The 19,554-nt window shown below is 47.3% G+C and overlaps 9 non-coding genes across 9 annotated transcripts; all 9 read left to right on the plus strand.

Annotated features, from left to right (window-relative positions):
• The first annotated feature begins 4,979 nt into the window (after positions 1–4,979).
• On the plus strand, positions 4,980–5,052 carry TRNAN-GUU (transfer RNA asparagine (anticodon GUU)). The gene has a single exon. It is a non-coding gene; the product is annotated as a tRNA-Asn (tRNA).
• Positions 5,053–5,420: 368 nt separating this feature from the next.
• On the plus strand, positions 5,421–5,493 carry TRNAN-GUU (transfer RNA asparagine (anticodon GUU)). The gene has a single exon. It is a non-coding gene; the product is annotated as a tRNA-Asn (tRNA).
• A 2,440-nt stretch (positions 5,494–7,933) lies between these two features.
• Positions 7,934–8,006, plus strand: TRNAN-GUU (transfer RNA asparagine (anticodon GUU)). The gene has a single exon. It is a non-coding gene; the product is annotated as a tRNA-Asn (tRNA).
• Positions 8,007–9,256: 1,250 nt separating this feature from the next.
• On the plus strand, positions 9,257–9,329 carry TRNAN-GUU (transfer RNA asparagine (anticodon GUU)). The gene has a single exon. It is a non-coding gene; the product is annotated as a tRNA-Asn (tRNA).
• Positions 9,330–11,321: 1,992 nt separating this feature from the next.
• On the plus strand, positions 11,322–11,394 carry TRNAN-GUU (transfer RNA asparagine (anticodon GUU)). The gene has a single exon. It is a non-coding gene; the product is annotated as a tRNA-Asn (tRNA).
• A 2,118-nt stretch (positions 11,395–13,512) lies between these two features.
• Positions 13,513–13,585, plus strand: TRNAN-GUU (transfer RNA asparagine (anticodon GUU)). Its single transcript has one exon. It is a non-coding gene; the product is annotated as a tRNA-Asn (tRNA).
• Positions 13,586–13,806: 221 nt separating this feature from the next.
• On the plus strand, positions 13,807–13,879 carry TRNAN-GUU (transfer RNA asparagine (anticodon GUU)). The gene has a single exon. It is a non-coding gene; the product is annotated as a tRNA-Asn (tRNA).
• Positions 13,880–15,130: 1,251 nt separating this feature from the next.
• TRNAN-GUU (transfer RNA asparagine (anticodon GUU)) lies at positions 15,131–15,203 on the plus strand. Its single transcript has one exon. It is a non-coding gene; the product is annotated as a tRNA-Asn (tRNA).
• A 2,440-nt stretch (positions 15,204–17,643) lies between these two features.
• Positions 17,644–17,716, plus strand: TRNAN-GUU (transfer RNA asparagine (anticodon GUU)). Its single transcript has one exon. It is a non-coding gene; the product is annotated as a tRNA-Asn (tRNA).
• The last annotated feature ends 1,838 nt before the right edge of the window (positions 17,717–19,554 follow it).

A 19,554-nucleotide genomic window follows, 5' to 3' on the forward strand; every position in this document is an offset into this window, starting at 1 on the left:
TTAGCGCGTTCAGCTGTTAACCGAAAGGTTGGTGGTTCGAGCCCACCCGGAAACGGTGTTATGGGATCTCAAATGTAACGTAAAAAGTCAGAGTTTTTCCACAATACCTGACGAACAATTAATTTTTAGGCTTCCGTGGTGCAATGGTTAGCGCGTTCAGCTGTTAACCGAAAGGTTGGTGGTTCGAGCCCACCCGGAAGCGGTGTTGTGGGGTCTCAAATGTAACGTAAAAAGTCCGAGTTTTTCCACAATACCTGACGAACATTTAATTTTTGGGCTTCCGTGGTGCAATGGTTAGCGCGTTCAGCTGTTAACCGAAAGGTTGGTGGTTCGAGCCCACCCGGGAGAGGTGTTGTGGGGTCTCAAATGTAACGTAAAAAGTCAGAGTTTTTCCACAATACCTGACGAACATTTAATTTTTGGGCTTCCGTGGCGCAATGGTTAGCGCGTTCAGCTGTTAACCGAAAGGTTGGTGGTTCGAGCCCACCCGGAAACGGTGTTATGGGATCTCAAATGTAACGTAAAAAGTCAGAAATTTTCCACAATACCTGACGAACAATTAATTTTTAGGCTTCCGTGGTGCAATGGTTAGCGCGTTCAGCTGTTAACCGAAAGGTTGGTGGTTCGAGCCCACCCGGAAGCGGTGTTGTGGGGTCTCAAATGTAACGTAAAAAGTCCGAGTTTTTCCACAATACCTGACGAACATTTAATTTTTGGGCTTCCGTGGTGCAATGGTTAGCGCGTTCAGCTGTTAACCGAAAGGTTGGTGGTTCGAGCCCACCCGGGAGAGGTGTTGTGGGGTCTCAAATGTAACGTAAAAAGTCAGAGTTTTTCCACAATACCTGACGAACATTTAATTTTTGGGCTTCCGTGGCGCAATGGTTAGCGCGTTCAGCTGTTAACCGAAAGGTTGGTGGTTCGAGCCCACCCGGAAACGGTGTTATGGGATCTCAAATGTAACGTAAAAAGTCAGAGTTTTTCCACAATACCTGACGAACAATTAATTTTTAGGCTTCCGTGGTGCAATGGTTAGCGCGTTCAGCTGTTAACCGAAAGGTTGGTGGTTCGAGCCCACCCGGAAGCGGTGTTGTGGGGTCTCAAATGTAACGTAAAAAGTCAGAGTTTTTCCACAATACCTGACGAACATTTAATTTTTGGGCTTCCGTGGTGCAATGGTTAGCGCGTTCAGCTGTTAACCGAAAGGTTGGTGGTTCGAGCCCACCCGGGAGAGGTGTTGTGGGGTCTCAAATGTAACGTAAAAATCAGAGTTTTTCCACAATACCTGACGAACATTTAATTTTTGGGCTTCCGTGGCGCAATGGTTAGCGCGTTCAGCTGTTAACCGAAAGGTTGGTGGTTCGAGCCCACCCGGAAACGGTGTTATGGGATCTCAAATGTAACGTAAAAAGTCAGAGTTTTTCCACAATACCTGACGAACATTTAATTTTTGGGCTTCCGTGGCGCAATGGTTAGCGCGTTCAGCTGTTAACCGAAAGGTTGGTGGTTCGAGCCCACCCGGAAACGGTGTTATGGGATCTCAAATGTAACGTAAAAAGTCAGAGTTTTTCCACAATACCTGACGAACAATTAATTTTTAGGCTTCCGTGGTGCAATGGTTAGCGCGTTCAGCTGTTAACCGAAAGGTTGGTGGTTCGAGCTCACCCGGGAGAGGTGTTATGGGATCTCAAATGTAACGTAAAAAGTCAGAGTTTTTCCACAATACCTGACAACCATTCAATTTCTGAGCTTCCGTGGCTCAATGGTTAACGCGTTCGGCTGTTAACCAATAGGTTGGTGGTTTGAGCCCACCCGGGAGCGGTGTTATGGGATCTCAAATGTAACGTAAAAAGTCAGAGTTTTTCCACAATACCTGACGAACATATAATTTTTGGGCTTCCGTGGCGCAATGGTTAGCGCGTTCAGCTGTTAACCGAAAGGTTGGTGGTTCGAGCCCACCCGGGAGAGGTGTTGTGGGGTCTCAGATGTAGCGTGCAAAGTCATAACTTTTCCACAATACCTGACAACCATTGAATTTCTGAGCTTCCGTGGCTCAATGCCTAGCGCGTTCGGCTGTTAACCAATAGGTTGGTGGTTCGAGCCCACCCGGGAGCGGTGTTATGGGATCTCAAATGAAACGTAAAAAGGCAGAGTTTTTCCACAATACCTGACGAACATTTAATTTTTGGGCTTCCGTGGCGCAATGGTTAGCGCGTTCGGCTGTTAACCGAAAGGTTGGTGGTTCGAGCCCACCCGGGAGCGGTGTTGTGAAGTCTCGAATGTAACGTAAAAAGGCAAAGTTTTTCCACAATACCTGACGAACATTTATTTTTTGGGCTTCCGTGGCGCAATGGTTAGCGCGTTCGGCTGTTAACCGAAAGGCTGGTGGTTCGACCCCACCCGGGAGCGGTGTTATGGGATCTCAAATGTAACGTAAAAGGTCAGAGTTTTTCCACAATACCTAACGAACATTTAATTTTTGGGCTTCCGTGGCGCAATGGTTAGCGCGTTCAGCTGTTAACCGAAAGGTTGGTGGTTCGAGCCCACCCGGAAGCGGTGTTATGGGATCTCAAATGTAACGTAAAAAGTCAGAGTTTTTCCACAATACCTGACAACCATTCAATTTCTGAGCTTGCGTGGCTCAATGGTTAGCGCGTTCGGCTGTTATCCAATAGGTTGGTGGTTCGAGCCCACCCGGGAGCGGTGTTATGGGATCTCAAATGTAACGTAAAAAGTCAGAGTTTCTCCACATTACCTGACGAACATTAAATTTTTGGGCTTCCGTGGCGCAATGGTTAGCGCGCAGCGCGTTCAGCTGTTAACCGAAAGGTTGGTGGTTCGAGCCCACCCGGAAGCGGTGTTGTGGGGTCTCAAATGTAACGTAAAAAGTCAGAGTTTTTCCACAATACCTGACGAACATTTAATTTTTGGGCTTCCGTGGCGCAATGGTTAGCGCGTTCGGCTGTTAACCGAAAGGTTGGTGGTTCGAGCCCACCCGGGAGCGGTGTTGTGAAGTCTCGAATGTAACGTAAAAAGGCAAAGTTTTTCCACAATACCTGACGAACATTTATTTTTTGGGCTTCCGTGGCGCAATGGTTAGCGCGTTCGGCTGTTAACCGAAAGGTTGGTGGTTCGACCCCACCCGGGAGCGGTGTTATGGGATCTCAAATGTAACGTAAAAAGTCAGAGTTTTTCCACAATACCTAACGAACATTTAATTTTTGGGCTTCCGTGGCGCAATGGTTAGCGCGTTCAGCTGTTAACCGAAAGGTTGGTGGTTCGAGCCCACCCGGGAGAGGTGTTGTGGGGTCTCAGATGTAGCGTGCAAAGTCATAACTTTTCCACAATACCTGACAACCATTCAATTTCTGAGCTTCCGTGGCTCAATGGTTAGCGCGTTCGGCTGTTAACCAATAGGTTGGTGGTTCGAGCCCACCCGGGAGCGGTGTTATGGGATCTCAAATGAAACGTAAAAAGGCAGAGTTTTTCCACAATACCTGACGAACATTTAATTTTTGGGCTTCCGTGGCGCAATGGTTAGCGCGTTCGGCTGTTAACCGAAAGGTTGGTGGTTCGAGCCCACCCGGGAGAGGTGTTGTGGGGTCTCAAATGTAACGTAAAAAGTCAGAGTTTTTCCACAATACCTGACGAACATTTAATTTTTGGGCTTTCGTGGCGCAATGGTTAGCGCGTTCAGCTGTTAACCGAAAGGTTGGTGGTTCGAGCCCACCCGGAAGCGGTGTTATGGGATCTCAAATGTAACGTAAAAAGTCAGAGTTTTTCCACAATAACTGACAACCATTCAATTTCTGAGCTTGCGTGGCTCAATGGTTAGCGCGTTCGGCTGTTATCCAATAGGTTGGTGGTTCGAGCCCACCCGGGAGCGGTGTTATGGGATCTCAAATGTAACGTAAAAAGTCAGAGTTTTTCCACAATACCTGACGAACATTTAATTTTTGGGCTTCCGTGGCGCAATGGTTAGCGCGTTCAGCTGTTAACCGAAGGGTTGGTGGTTCGAGCCCACCCGGGAGCGGTGTTATGGGATCTCAAATGTAACGTAAAAAGTCAGAGTTTCTCCACATTACCTGACGAACATTAAATTTTTGGGCTTCCGTGGCGCAATGGTTAGCGCGCAGCGCGTTCAGCTGTTAACCGAAAGGTTGGTGGTTCGAGCCCACCCGGAGGCGGTGTTGTGGGGTCTCAATTGTAACGTAAAAAGTCAGAGTTTTTCCACAATACCTGACGAACCTTTAATTTTTGGGCTTCCGTGGTGCAATGGTTAGCACGTTCAGCTGTTAACCGAAAGGTTGGTGGTTCGAGCCCACCCGGGAGAGGTGTTGTGGGGTCTCAAATGTAACGTAAAAAGTCAGAGTTTTTCCACAATACCTGACGAACATTTAATTTTTGGGCTTCCGTGGCGCAATGGTTAGCGCGTTCAGCTGTTAACCGAAAGGTTGGTGGTTCGAGCCCACCCGGGAGAGGTGTTGTGGGGTCTCAGATGTAGCGTGAAAAGTCATAACTTTTCCACAATACCTGACAACCATTCAATTTCTTAACTTCCGTGGCTCAATGGTTAGCGCGTTAGGCTGTTAACCAATAGGTTGGTAGTTCGAGCCCACATGGGATCTCAAATGTAACGTAAAAAGTCTGAGTTTTTCCACAATACCTGACGAACATTTAATTTTTGGGCTTCCGTGGCGCAATGGTTAGCGCGTTCAGCTGTTAACCGAAAGGTTGGTGGTTCGAGCCCACCCGGAAGCGGTGTTATGGGATCTCAAATGTAACGTAAAAAGTCAGAGTTTTTCCACAATACCTGACAACCATTCAATTTCTGAGCTTGCGTGGCTCAATGGTTAGCGCGTTCGGCTGTTATCCAATAGGTTGGTGGTTCGAGCCCACCCGGGAGCGGTGTTATGGGATCTCAAATGTAACGTAAAAAGTCAGAGTTTTTCCACAATACCTGACGAACATTTAATTTTTGGGCTTCCGTGGCGCAGTGGTTAGCGCGTTCGGCTGTTAACCGAAAGGTTGGTGGTTCGAGCCCACCCGGGAGCGGTGTTATGGGATCTCAAATGTAACGTAAAAAGTCAGAGTTTTTCCAAAATACCTAACGAACATTTAATTTTTGGGCTTCCGTTTCGCAATGGTTAGCGCGTTCATCTGTTAACCGAAAGGTTGGTGGTTCGAGCCCACCCGGAAGCGGTGTTATGGGATCTCAAATGTAACGTAAAAAGTCAGAGTTTTTCCACAATACCTGAAAACCATTCAATTTTTGGGCTTCCGTGGCGCAATGGTTAGCGCGTTTGGCTGTTATCCAATAGGTTGGTGGTTCGAGCCCACCCGGAAGCGGTGTTATGGGATCTCAAATGTAACGTAAAAAGTCAAAGTTTTTCCACAATACCTGACGAACATTTAATTTTTGGGCTTCCGTGGCGCAGTGGTTAGCGCGTTCGGCTGTTAACCGAAAGGTTGGTGGTTCGAGCCCACCCGGGAGCGGTGTTATGGGATCTCAAATGTAACGTAAAAAGTCAGAGTTTTTCCAAAATACCTAACGAACATTTAATTTTTGGGCTTCCGTGGCGCAATGGTTAGCGCGTTCATCTGTTAACCGAAAGGTTGGTGGTTCGAGCCCACCCGGGAGCGGTGTTATGGGATCTCAAATGTAACGTAAAAAGTCAGAGTTTTTCCACAATACCTGACGAACATTTAATTTTTGGGCTTCCGTGGCGCAATGGTTAGCGCGTTCAGCTGTTAACCGAAAGGTTGGTGGTTCGAGCCCACCCGGGAGAGGTGTTGTGGGGTCTCTGATGTAGCGTGAAAAGTCATAACTTTTCCACAATACCTGACAACCATTTAATTTCTATGCTTCCGTGGCTCAATGCTTAGCGCGTTCGGCTGTTATCTAATACGTTGGTGGTTCGAGCCCACCCGGGAGCGGTGTTATGGGTTCTCAAATGTAACGTAAAAAGCCAAAGTTTTTCCAAAATACCTGACGACCATTTATTGTTTTGGCTTCCGTGGCGCAATGGTTAGCACGTTCGGCTGTTAACCGAAAGGTTGATGGTTCGAGCCCACCCGGGAGCGGTGTTATGGGATCTCAAATGTAACGTAAAAAGTCAGATTTTTTCCACAATACCTAACGAACATTTAATTTTTGGGCTTCCGTGGCGCAATGGTTATCGCGTTCAGCTGTTAACCAATAGGTTGGTGGTTCGAGCCCACCCGGGAGAGGTGTTGTGGGGTCTCAGATGTAGCGTGAAAAGTCATAACTTTTCCACAATACCTGACAACCATTCAATTTCTTAGCTTCCGTGGCTCAATGTTTAGCGCGTTGGGCTGTTAACCAATAGGTTGGTGGTTCGAGCCCACCCGGGAGCGGTGTTATGGGATCTCAAATGTAACGTAAAAAGTCAGAGTTTTTCCACAATACCTAACGAACATTTAATTTTTGGGCTTCCGTGGCGCAATGGTTAGCGCGTTCATCTGTTAACCGAAAGGTGGGTGGTTCGAGCCCACCCGGAAGCGGTGTTAAGGGATCTCAAATGTAACGTAAAAAGTCAGAGTTTTTTAACAATACCTGACGAACATTAAATTTTTTGGCTTCCGTGGCGCAATGGTTAGCGCGCAGCGCGTTCAGCTGTTAACCGAAAGGTTGGTGGTTCGAGCCAACCCGGAAGCGGTGTTGTGGGGTCTCAAATGTAACGTAAAAAGTCAGAGTTTTTCCACAATACCTAACGAACATTTAATTTTTGGGCTTCCGTGGCGCAATGGTTAGCGCGTTCAGCTGTTAACCGAAAGGTTGGTGGTTCGAGCCCACCCGGAAACGGTGTTATGGGATCTCAAATGTAACGTAAAAAGTCAGAGTTTTTCCACAATACCTGACAACCATTCAATTTCTGAACTTCGGTGGCTCAATGGTTAGCGCGTTCGGCTGTTATCCAATAGGTTGGTGGTTCGAGCCCACCCGGGAGCGGTGTTATGGGATCTCAAATGTAACGTAAAAAGTCAGAGTTTTTCCACAATACCTGACAACCATTCAATTTCTGAGCTTCCGTGGCTCAATGGTTAGCGCGTTCGGCTGTTATCCAATAGGTTGGTGGTTCGAGCCCACCCGGGAGCGGTGTTATGGGATCTCAAATGTAACGTAAAAAGTCATAGTTTTTCCACAATACCTGACGAACATTTAATTTTTGGGCTTCCGTGGCGCAATGGTTAGCGCGTTCAGCTGTTAACCGAAAGGTTGGTGGTTCGAGCCCACCCGGGAGCGGTGTTATGGGATCTCAAATGTAACGTAAAAAGTCAGAGTTTTTTAACAATACCTGACGAACATTAAATTTTTGGGCTTCCGTGGCGCAATGGTTAGCGCGCAGCGCGTTCAGCTGTTAACCGAAAGGTTGGTGGTTCGAGCCAACCCGGAAGCGGTGTTGTGGGGTCTCAAATGTAACGTAAAAAGTCAGAGTTTTTCCACAATACCTAACGAACATTTAATTTTTGGGCTTCCGTGGCGCAATGGTTAGCGCGTTCAGCTGTTAACCGAAAGGTTGGTGGTTCGAGCCCACCCGGAAACGGTGTTATGGGATCTCAAATGTAACGTAAAAAGTCAGAGTTTTTCCACAATACCTGACAACCATTCAATTTCTGAACTTCGGTGGCTCAATGGTTAGCGCGTTCGGCTGTTATCCAATAGGTTGGTGGTTCGAGCCCACCCGGGAGCGGTGTTATGGGATCTCAAATGTAACGTAAAAAGTCAGAGTTTTTCCACAATACCTGACAACCATTCAATTTCTGAGCTTCCGTGGCTCAATGGTTAGCGCGTTCGGCTGTTATCCAATAGGTTGGTGGTTCGAGCCCACCCGGGAGCGGTGTTATGGGATCTCAAATGTAACGTAAAAAGTCAGAGTTTTTCCACAATACCTGACGAACATTTAATTTTTGGGCTTCCGTGGCGCAGTGGTTAGCGCGTTCGGCTGTTAACCGAAAGGTTGGTGGTTCGACCCCACCCGGGAGCGGTGTTATGGGATCTCAAATGTAACGTAAAAAGTCAGAGTTTTTCCACAATACCTAACGAACATTTAATTTTTGGGCTTCCGTGGCGCAATGGTTAGCGCGTTCAGCTGTTAACCGAAAGGTTGGTGGTTCGAGCCCACCCGGAAGCGGTGTTGTGGGGTCTCAAATGTAACGTAAAAAGCCAAAGTTTTTCCAAAATACCTGACGACCATTTATTGTTTTGGCTTCCGTGGCGCAATGGTTAGCACGTTCGGCTGTTAACCGAAAGGTTGGTGGTTCGAGCCCACCCGGGAGCGGTGTTATGGGATCTCAAATGTAACGTAAAAAGTCAGATTTTTTCCACAATACCTAACGAACATTTAATTTTTGGGCTTCCGTGGCGCCATGGTTAGCGCGTTCAGCTGTTAACCAATAGGTTGGTGGTTCGAGCCCACCCGGGAGAGGTGTTGTGGGGTCTCTGATGTAGCGTGAAAAGTCATAACTTTTCCACAATACCTGACAACCATTTAATTTCTATGCTTCCGTGGCTCAATGCTTAGCGCGTTCGGCTGTTATCTAATACGTTGGTGGTTCGAGCCCACCCGGGAGCGGTGTTATGGGTTCTCAAATGTAACGTAAAAAGCCAAAGTTTTTCCAAAATACCTGACGACCATTTATTGTTTTGGCTTCCGTGGCGCAATGGTTAGCACGTTCGGCTGTTAACCGAAAGGTTGGTGGTTCGAGCCCACCCGGGAGCGGTGTTATGGGATCTCAAATGTAACGTAAAAAGTCAGATTTTTTCCACAATACCTAACGAACATTTAATTTTTGGGCTTCCGTGGCGCAATGGTTAGCGCGTTCAGCTGTTAACCAATAGGTTGGTGGTTCGAGCCCACCCGGGAGAGGTGTTGTGGGGTCTCAGATGTAGCGTGAAAAGTCATAACTTTTCCACAATACCTGACAACCATTCAATTTCTGAACTTCGGTGGCTCAATGGTTAGCGCGTTCGGCTGTTATCCAATAGGTTGGTGGTTCGAGCCCACCCGGGAGCGGTGTTATGGGATCTCAAATGTAACGTAAAAAGTCAGAGTTTTTCCACAATACCTGACAACCATTCAATTTCTGAGCTTCCGTGGCTCAATGGTTAGCGCGTTCGGCTGTTATCCAATAGGTTGGTGGTTCGAGCCCACCCGGGAGCGGTGTTATGGGATCTCAAATGTAACGTAAAAAGTCAGAGTTTTTCCACAATACCTGACGAACATTTAATTTTTGGGCTTCCGTGGCGCAGTGGTTAGCGCGTTCGGCTGTTAACCGAAAGGTTGGTGGTTCGACCCCACCCGGGAGCGGTGTTATGGGATCTCAAATGTAACGTAAAAAGTCAGAGTTTTTCCACAATACCTAACGAACATTTAATTTTTGGGCTTCCGTGGCGCAATGGTTAGCGCGTTCAGCTGTTAACCGAAAGGTTGGTGGTTCGAGCCCACCCGGAAGCGGTGTTGTGGGGTCTCAAATGTAACGTAAAAAGCCAAAGTTTTTCCAAAATACCTGACGACCATTTATTGTTTTGGCTTCCGTGGCGCAATGGTTAGCACGTTCGGCTGTTAACCGAAAGGTTGGTGGTTCGAGCCCACCCGGGAGCGGTGTTATGGGATCTCAAAGGTAACGTAAAAAGTCAGATTTTTTCCACAATACCTAACGAACATTTAATTTTTGGGCTTCCGTGGCGCAATGGTTAGCGCGTTCAGCTGTTAACCAATAGGTTGGTGGTTCGAGCCCACCCGGGAGAGGTGTTGTGGGGTCTCTGATGTAGCGTGAAAAGTCATAACTTTTCCACAATACCTGACAACCATTTAATTTCTATGCTTCCGTGGCTCAATGCTTAGCGCGTTCGGCTGTTATCTAATACGTTGGTGGTTCGAGCCCACCCGGGAGCGGTGTTATGGGTTCTCAAATGTAACGTAAAAAGCCAAAGTTTTTCCAAAATACCTGACGACCATTTATTGTTTTGGCTTCCGTGGCGCAATGGTTAGCACGTTCGGCTGTTAACCGAAAGGTTGGTGGTTCGAGCCCACCCGGGAGCGGTGTTATGGGATCTCAAATGTAACGTAAAAAGTCAGATTTTTTCCACAATACCTAACGAACATTTAATTTTTGGGCTTCCGTGGCGCAATGGTTAGCGCGTTCAGCTGTTAACCAATAGGTTGGTGGTTCGAGCCCACCCGGGAGAGGTGTTGTGGGGTCTCAGATGTAGCGTGAAAAGTCATAACTTTTCCACAATACCTGACAACCATTCAATTTCTTAGCTTCCGTGGCTCAATGTTTAGCGCGTTGGGCTGTTAACCAATAGGTTGGTGGTTCGAGCCCACCCGGGAGCGGTGTTATGGGATCTCAAATGTAACGTAAAAAGTCAGAGTTTTTCCACAATACCTGACGAACATTTAATTTTTGGGCTTCCGTGGCGCAATGGTTAGCGCGTTCAGCTGTTAACCGAAAGGTTGGTGGTTCGAGCCCACCCGGGAGCGGTGTTTTGGGATCTCAAATGTAACGTAAAAAGTCAGAGTTTTTTAACAATACCTGACGAACATTAAATTTTTGGGCTTCCGTGGCGCAATGGTTAGCGCGCAGCGCGTTCAGCTGTTAACCGAAAGGTTGGTGGTTCGAGCCAACCCGGAAGCGGTGTTGTGGGGTCTCAAATGTAACGTAAAAAGTCAGAGTTTTTCCACAATACCTAACGAACATTTAATTTTTGGGCTTCCGTGGCGCAATGGTTAGCGCGTTCAGCTGTTAACCGAAAGGTTGGTGGTTCGAGCCCACCCGGAAACGGTGTTATGGGATCTCAAATGTAACGTAAAAAGTCAGAGTTTTTCCACAATACCTGACAACCATTCAATTTCTGAACTTCGGTGGCTCAATGGTTAGCGCGTTCGGCTGTTATCCAATAGGTTGGTGGTTCGAGCCCACCCGGGAGCGGTGTTATGGGATCTCAAATGTAACGTAAAAAGTCAGAGTTTTTCCACAATACCTGACAACCATTCAATTTCTGAGCTTCCGTGGCTCAATGGTTAGCGCGTTCGGCTGTTATCCAATAGGTTGGTGGTTCGAGCCCACCCGGGAGCGGTGTTATGGGATCTCAAATGTAACGTAAAAAGTCAGAGTTTTTCCACAATACCTGACGAACATTTAATTTTTGGGCTTCCGTGGCGCAGTGTTTAGCGCGTTCGGCTGTTAACCGAAAGGTTGGTAGTTCGACCCCACCCGGGAGCGGTGTTATGGGATCTCAAATGTAACGTAAAAAGTCAGAGTTTTTCCACAATACCTGACGAACATTTAATTTTTGGGCTTCCGTGGCGCAGTGGTTAGCGCGTTCGGCTGTTAACCGAAAGGTTGGTGGTTCGAGCCCACCCGGGAGCGGTGTTATGGGATCTCAAATGTAACGTAAAAAGTCAGAGTTTTTCCACAATACCTGACGAACATTTAATTTTTGGGCTTCCGTGGCGCAATGGTTAGCGCGTTCAGCTGTTAACCGAAAGTTTGGTGGTTCGAGCCCACCCGGGAGAGGTGTTGTGGGGTCTCAGATGTAGCGTGCAAAGTCATAACTTTTCCACAATACCTGACAACCATTCAATTTCTGAGCTTCCGTGGCTCAATGGTTAGCGCGTTCGGCTGTTAACCAATAGGTTGGTGGTTCGAGCCCACCCGGGAGCGGTGTTATGGGATCTCAAATGAAACGTAAAAAGGCAGAGTTTTTCCACAATACCTGACGAACATTTAATTTTTGGGCTTCCGTGGCGCAATGGTTAGCGCGTTCGGCTGTTAACCGAAAGGTTGGTGGTTCGACCCCACCCGGGAGCGGTGTTATGGGATCTCAAATGTAACGTAAAAAGTCAGAGTTTTTCCACAATACCTAACGAACATTTAATTTTTGGGCTTCCGTGGCGCAATGGTTAGCGCGTTCAGCTGTTAACCGAAAGGTTGGTGGTTCGAGCCCACCCGGAAGCGGTGTTATGGGATCTCAAATGTAACGTAAAAAGTCAGAGTTTTTCCACAATACCTGACAACCATTCAATTTCTGAGCTTGCGTGGCTCAATGGTTAGCGCGTTCGGCTGTTATCCAATAGGTTGGTGGTTCGAGCCCACCCGGGAGCGGTGTTATGGGATCTCAAATGTAACGTAAAAAGTCAGAGTTTCTCCACATTACCTGACGAACATTAAATTTTTGGGCTTCCGTGGCGCAATGGTTAGCGCGTTCGGCTGTTAACCGAAAGGTTGGTGGTTCGAGCCCACCCGGGAGAGGTGTTGTGGGGTCTCAAATGTAACGTAAAAAGTCAGAGTTTTTCCACAATACCTGACGAACATTTAATTTTTGGGCTTTCGTGGCGCAATGGTTAGCGCGTTCAGCTGTTAACCGAAAGGTTGGTGGTTCGAGCCCACCCGGAAGCGGTGTTATGGGATCTCAAATGTAACGTAAAAAGTCAGAGTTTTTCCACAATACCTGACAACCATTCAATTTCTGAGCTTGCGTGGCTCAATGGTTAGCGCGTTCGGCTGTTATCCAATAGGTTGGTGGTTCGAGCCCACCCGGGAGCGGTGTTATGGGATCTCAAATGTAACGTAAAAAGTCAGAGTTTCTCCACATTACCTGACGAACATTAAATTTTTGGGCTTCCGTGGCGCAATGGTTAGCGCGTTCGGCTGTTAACCGAAAGGTTGGTGGTTCGAGCCCACCCGGGAGAGGTGTTGTGGGATCTCAAATGTAACGTAAAAAGTCAGAGTTTCTCCACATTACCTGACGAACATTAAATTTTTGGGCTTCCGTGGCGCAATGGTTAGCGCGTTCGGCTGTTAACCGAAAGGTTGGTGGTTCGAGCCCACCCGGGAGAGGTGTTGTGGGGTCTCAAATGTAACGTAAAAAGTCAGAGTTTTTCCACAATACCTGACGAACATTTAATTTTTGGGCTTCCGTGGCGCAATGGTTAGCGCGTTCAGCTGTTAACCGAAAGGTTGGTGGTTCGAGCCCACCCGGGAGAGGTGTTGTGGGGTCTCAGATGTAGCGTGAAAAGTCATAACTTTTCCACAATACCTGACAACCATTCAATTTCTTAACTTCCGTGGCTCAATGGTTAGCGCGTTAGGCTGTTAACCAATAGGTTGGTAGTTCGAGCCCACATGGGATCTCAAATGTAACGTAAAAAGTCTGAGTTTTTCCACAATACCTGACGAACATTTAATTTTTGGGCTTCCGTGGCGCAATGGTTAGCGCGTTCAGCTGTTAACCGAAAGGTTGGTGGTTCGAGCCCACCCGGAAGCGGTGTTATGGGATCTCAAATGTAACGTAAAAAGTCAGAGTTTTTCCACAATACCTGACAACCATTCAATTTCTGAGCTTGCGTGGCTCAATGGTTAGCGCGTTCGGCTGTTATCCAATAGGTTGGTGGTTCGAGCCCACCCGGGAGCGGTGTTATGGGATCTCAAATGTAACGTAAAAAGTCAGAGTTTTTCCACAATACCTGACGAACATTTAATTTTTGGGCTTCCGTGGCGCAGTGGTTAGCGCGTTCGGCTGTTAACCGAAAGGTTGGTGGTTCGAGCCCACCCGGGAGCGGTGTTATGGGATCTCAAATGTAACGTAAAAAGTCAGAGTTTTTCCAAAATACCTAACGAACATTTAATTTTTGGGCTTCCGTGGCGCAATGGTTAGCGCGTTCATCTGTTAACCGAAAGGTTGGTGGTTCGAGCCCACCCGGAAGCGGTGTTATGGGATCTCAAATGTAACGTAAAAAGTCAAAGTTTTTCCACAATACCTGACGAACATTTAATTTTTGGGCTTCCGTGGCGCAGTGGTTAGCGCGTTCGGCTGTTAACCGAAAGGTTGGTGGTTCGAGCCCACCCGGGAGCGGTGTTATGGGATCTCAAATGTAACGTAAAAAGTCAGAGTTTTTCCAAAATACCTAACGAACATTTAATTTTTGGGCTTCCGTGGCGCAATGGTTAGCGCGTTCATCTGTTAACAGAAAGGTTGGTGGTTCGAGCCCACCCGGGAGCGGTGTTATGGGATCTCAAATGTAACGTAAAAAGTCAGAGTTTTTCCACAATACCTGACGAACATTTAATTTTTGGGCTTCCGTGGCGCAATGGTTAGCGCGTTCAGCTGTTAACCGAAAGGTTGGTGGTTCGAGCCCACCCGGGAGAGGTGTTGTGGGGTCTCTGATGTAGCGTGAAAAGTCATAACTTTTCCACAATACCTGACAACCATTTAATTTCTATGCTTCCGTGGCTCAATGCTTAGCGCGTTCGGCTGTTATCTAATACGTTGGTGGTTCGAGCCCACCCGGGAGCGGTGTTATGGGTTCTCAAATGTAACGTAAAAAGCCAAAGTTTTTCCAAAATACCTGACGACCATTTATTGTTTTGGCTTCCGTGGCGCAATGGTTAGCACGTTCGGCTGTTAACCGAAAGGTTGATGGTTCGAGCCCACCCGGGAGCGGTGTTATGGGATCTCAAATGTAACGTAAAAAAGTCAGATTTTTTCCACAATACCTAACGAACATTTAATTTTTGGGCTTCCGTGGCGCAATGGTTATCGCGTTCAGCTGTTAACCAATAGGTTGGTGGTTCGAGCCCACCCGGGAGAGGTGTTGTGGGGTCTCATATGTAGCGTGAAAAGTCATAACTTTTCCACAATACCTGACAACCATTCAATTTCTTAGCTTCCGTGGCTCAATGTTTAGCGCGTTGGGCTGTTAACCAATAGGTTGGTGGTTCGAACCCACCCGGGAGCGGTGTTATGGGATCTCAAATGTAACTTAAAAAGTCAGAGTTTTTCCACAATACCTAACGAACATTTAATTTTTGGGCTTCCGTGGCGCAATGGTTAGCGCGTTCATCTGTTAACCGAAAGGTGGGTGGTTCGAGCCCACCCGGAAGCGGTGTTATGGGATCTCAAATGTAACGTAAAAAGTCAGAGTTTTTCCACAATACCTGAAAACCATTCAATTTTTGGGCTTCCGTGGCGCAATGGTTAGCGCGTTTGGCTGTTATCCAATAGGTTGGTGGTTCGAGCCCACCCGGAAGCGGTGTTATGGGATCTCAAATGTAACGTAAAAAGTCAGAGTTTTTCCACAATACCTGACGAACATTTAATTTTTGGGCTTCCGTGGCGCAGTGGTTAGCGCGTTCGGCTGTTAACCGAAAGGTTGGTGGTTCGAGCCCACCCGGGAGCGGTGTTATGGGATCTCAAATGTAACGTAAAAAGTCAGAGTTTTTCCAAAATACCTAACGAACATTTAGTTTTTGGGCTTCCGTGGCGCAATGGTTAGCGCGTTCATCTGTTAACCGAAAGGTTGGTGGTTCGAGCCCACCCGGGAGCGGTGTTATGGGATCTCAAATGTAACGTAAAAAGTCAGAGTTTTTCCACAATACCTGACGAACATTTAATTTTTGGGCTTCCGTGGCGCAATGGTTAGCGCGTTCAGCTGTTAACCGAAAGGTTGGTGGTTCGAGCCCACCCGGGAGAGGTGTTGTGGGGTCTCTGATGTAGCGTGAAAAGTCATAACTTTTCCACAATACCTGACAACCATTTAATTTCTATGCTTCCGTGGCTCAATGCTTAACGCGTTCGGCTGTTATCTAATACGTTGGTGGTTCGAGCCCACCCGGGAGCGGTGTTATGGGTTCTCAAATGTAACGTAAAAAGCCAAAGTTTTTCCAAAATACCTGACGACCATTTATTGTTTTGGCTTCCGTGGCGCAATGGTTAGCACGTTCGGCTGTTAACCGAAAGGTTGGTGGTTCGAGCCCACCCGGGAGCGGTGTTATGGGATCTCAAATGTAACGTAAAAAGTCAGATTTTTTCCACAATACCTAACGAACATTTAATTTTTGGGCTTCCGTGGCGCAATGGTTAGCGCGTTCAGCTGTTAACCAATAGGTTGGTGGTTCGAGCCCACCCGGGAGAGGTGTTGTGGGGTCTCAGATGTAGCGTGAAAAGTCATAACTTTTCCACAATACCTGACAACCATTCAATTTCTTAGCTTCCGTGGCTCAATGTTTAGCGCGTTGGGCTGTTAACCAATAGGTTGGTGGTTCGAGCCCACCCGGGAGCGGTGTTATGGGATCTCAAATGTAACGTAAAAAGTCATAGTTTTTCCACAATACCTGACGAACATTTAATTTTTGGGCTTCCGTGGCGCAATGGTTAGCGCGTTCAGCTGTTAACCGAAAGGTTGGTGGTTCGAGCCCACCCGGGAGCGGTGTTATGGGATCTCAAATGTAACGTAAAAAGTCAGAGTTTTTTAACAATACCTGACGAACATTAAATTTTTGGGCTTCCGTGGCGCAATGGTTAGCGCGCAGCGCGTTCAGCTGTTAACCGAAAGGTTGGTGGTTCGAGCCAACCCGGAAGCGGTGTTGTGGGGTCTCAAATGTAACGTAAAAAGTCAGAGTTTTTCCACAATACCTAACGAACATTTAATTTTTGGGCTTCCGTGGCGCAATGGTTAGCGCGTTCAGCTGTTAACCGAAAGGTTGGTGGTTCGAGCCCACCCGGAAACGGTGTTATGGGATCTCAAATGTAACGTAAAAAGTCAGAGTTTTTCCACAATACCTGACAACCATTCAATTTCTGAACTTCGGTGGCTCAATGGTTAGCGCGTTCGGCTGTTATCCAATAGGTTGGTGGTTCGAGCCCACCCGGGAGCGGTGTTATGGGATCTCAAATGTAACGTAAAAAGTCAGAGTTTTTCCACAATACCTGACAACCATTCAATTTCTGAGCTTCCGTGGCTCAATGGTTAGCGCGTTCGGCTGTTATCCAATAGGTTGGTGGTTCGAGCCCACCCGGGAGCGGTGTTATGGGATCTCAAATGTAACGTAAAAAGTCATAGTTTTTCCACAATACCTGACGAACATTTAATTTTTGGGCTTCCGTGGCGCAATGGTTAGCGCGTTCAGCTGTTAACCGAAAGGTTGGTGGTTCGAGCCCACCCGGGAGCGGTGTTATGGGATCTCAAATGTAACGTAAAAAGTCAGAGTTTTTTAACAATACCTGACGAACATTAAATTTTTGGGCTTCCGTGGCGCAATGGTTAGCGCGCAGCGCGTTCAGCTGTTAACCGAAAGGTTGGTGGTTCGAGCCAACCCGGAAGCGGTGTTGTGGGGTCTCAAATGTAACGTAAAAAGTCAGAGTTTTTCCACAATACCTAACGAACATTTAATTTTTGGGCTTCCGTGGCGCAATGGTTAGCGCGTTCAGCTGTTAACCGAAAGGTTGGTGGTTCGAGCCCACCCGGAAACGGTGTTATGGGATCTCAAATGTAACGTAAAAAGTCAGAGTTTTTCCACAATACCTGACAACCATTCAATTTCTGAACTTCGGTGGCTCAATGGTTAGCGCGTTCGGCTGTTATCCAATAGGTTGGTGGTTCGAGCCCACCCGGGAGCGGTGTTATGGGATCTCAAATGTAACGTAAAAAGTCAGAGTTTTTCCACAATACCTGACAACCATTCAATTTCTGAGCTTCCGTGGCTCAATGGTTAGCGCGTTCGGCTGTTATCCAATAGGTTGGTGGTTCGAGCCCACCCGGGAGCAGTGTTATGGGATCTCAAATGTAACGTAAAAAGTCAGAGTTTTTCCACAATACCTGACGAACATTTAATTTTTGGGCTTCCGTGGCGCAGTGGTTAGCGCGTTCGGCTGTTAACCGAAAGGTTGGTGGTTCGACCCCACCCGGGAGCGGTGTTATGGGATCTCAAATGTAACGTAAAAAGTCAGAGTTTTTCCACAATACCTAACGAACATTTAATTTTTGGGCTTCCGTGGCGCAATGGTTAGCGCGTTCAGCTGTTAACCGAAAGGTTGGTGGTTCGAGCCCACCCGGAAGCGGTGTTGTGGGGTCTCAAATGTAACGTAAAAAGCCAAAGTTTTTCCAAAATACCTGACGACCATTTATTGTTTTGGCTTCCGTGGCGCAATGGTTAGCACGTTCGGCTGTTAACCGAAAGGTTGGTGGTTCGAGCCCACCCGGGAGCGGTGTTATGGGATCTCAAATGTAACGTAAAAAGTCAGATTTTTTCCACAATACCTAACGAACATTTAATTTTTGGGCTTCCGTGGCGCAATGGTTAGCGCGTTCAGCTGTTAACCAATAGGTTGGTGGTTCGAGCCCACCCGGGAGAGGTGTTGTGGGGTCTCAGATGTAGCGTGAAAAGTCATAACTTTTCCACAATACCTGACAACCATTCAATTTCTTAGCTTCCGTGGCTCAATGTTTAGCGCGTTGGGCTGTTAACCAATAGGTTGGTGGTTCGAGCCCACCCGGGAGCGGTGTTATGGGATCTCAAATGTAACGTAAAAAGTCAGAGTTTTTCCACAATACCTGACGAACATTTAATTTTTGGGCTTCCGTGGCGCAATGGTTAGCGCGTTCAGCTGTTAACCGAAAGGTTGGTGGTTCGAGCCCACCCGGGAGCGGTGTTTTGGGATCTCAAATGTAACGTAAAAAGTCAGAGTTTTTTAACAATACCTGACGAACATTAAATTTTTGGGCTTCCGTGGCGCAATGGTTAGCGCGCAGCGCGTTCAGCTGTTAACCGAAAGGTTGGTGGTTCGAGCCAACCCGGAAGCGGTGTTGTGGGGTCTCAAATGTAACGTAAAAAGTCAGAGTTTTTCCAAAATACCTAACGAACATTTAATTTTTGGGCTTCCGTGGCGCAATGGTTAGCGCGTTCAGCTGTTAACCGAAAGGTTGGTGGTTCGAGCCCACCCGGAAACGGTGTTATGGGATCTCAAATGTAACGTAAAAAGTCAGAGTTTTTCCACAATACCTGACAACCATTCAATTTCTGAACTTCGGTGGCTCAATGGTTAGCGCGTTCGGCTGTTATCCAATAGGTTGGTGGTTCGAGCCCACCCGGGAGCGGTGTTATGGGATCTCAAATGTAACGTAAAAAGTCAGAGTTTTTCCACAATACCTGACAACCATTCAATTTCTGAGCTTCCGTGGCTCAATGGTTAGCGCGTTCGGCTGTTATCCAATAGGTTGGTGGTTCGAGCCCACCCGGGAGCGGTGTTATGGGATCTCAAATGTAACGTAAAAAGTCAGAGTTTTTCCACAATACCTGACGAACATTTAATTTTTGGGCTTCCGTGGCGCAGTGTTTAGCGCGTTCGGCTGTTAACCGAAAGGTTGGTAGTTCGACCCCACCCGGGAGCGGTGTTATGGGATCTCAAATGTAACGTAAAAAGTCAGAGTTTTTCCACAATACCTGACGAACATTTAATTTTTGGGCTTCCGTGGCGCAGTGGTTAGCGCGTTCGGCTGTTAACCGAAAGGTTGGTGGTTCGACCCCACCCGGGAGCTGTGTTATGGGATCTCAAATGTAACGTAAAAAGTCAGAGTTTTTCCACAATACCTAACGAACATTTAATTTTTGGGCTTCCGTGGCGCAATGGTTAGCGCGTTCAGCTGTTAACCGAAAGGTTGGTGGTTCGAGCCCACCCGGAAGCGGTGTTATGGGATCTCAAATATAACGTAAAAAGTCAGAGTTTTTCCTCAATACCTGACAACCATTGAA

Source organism: Phalangium opilio, unplaced genomic scaffold (genome assembly GCF_054372755.1).
Source record: "Phalangium opilio isolate 3A_F unplaced genomic scaffold, DU_Popi_V2 ptg000505l_1, whole genome shotgun sequence".
In the NCBI taxonomy this organism is placed as follows: domain Eukaryota; kingdom Metazoa; phylum Arthropoda; class Arachnida; order Opiliones; family Phalangiidae; genus Phalangium; species Phalangium opilio.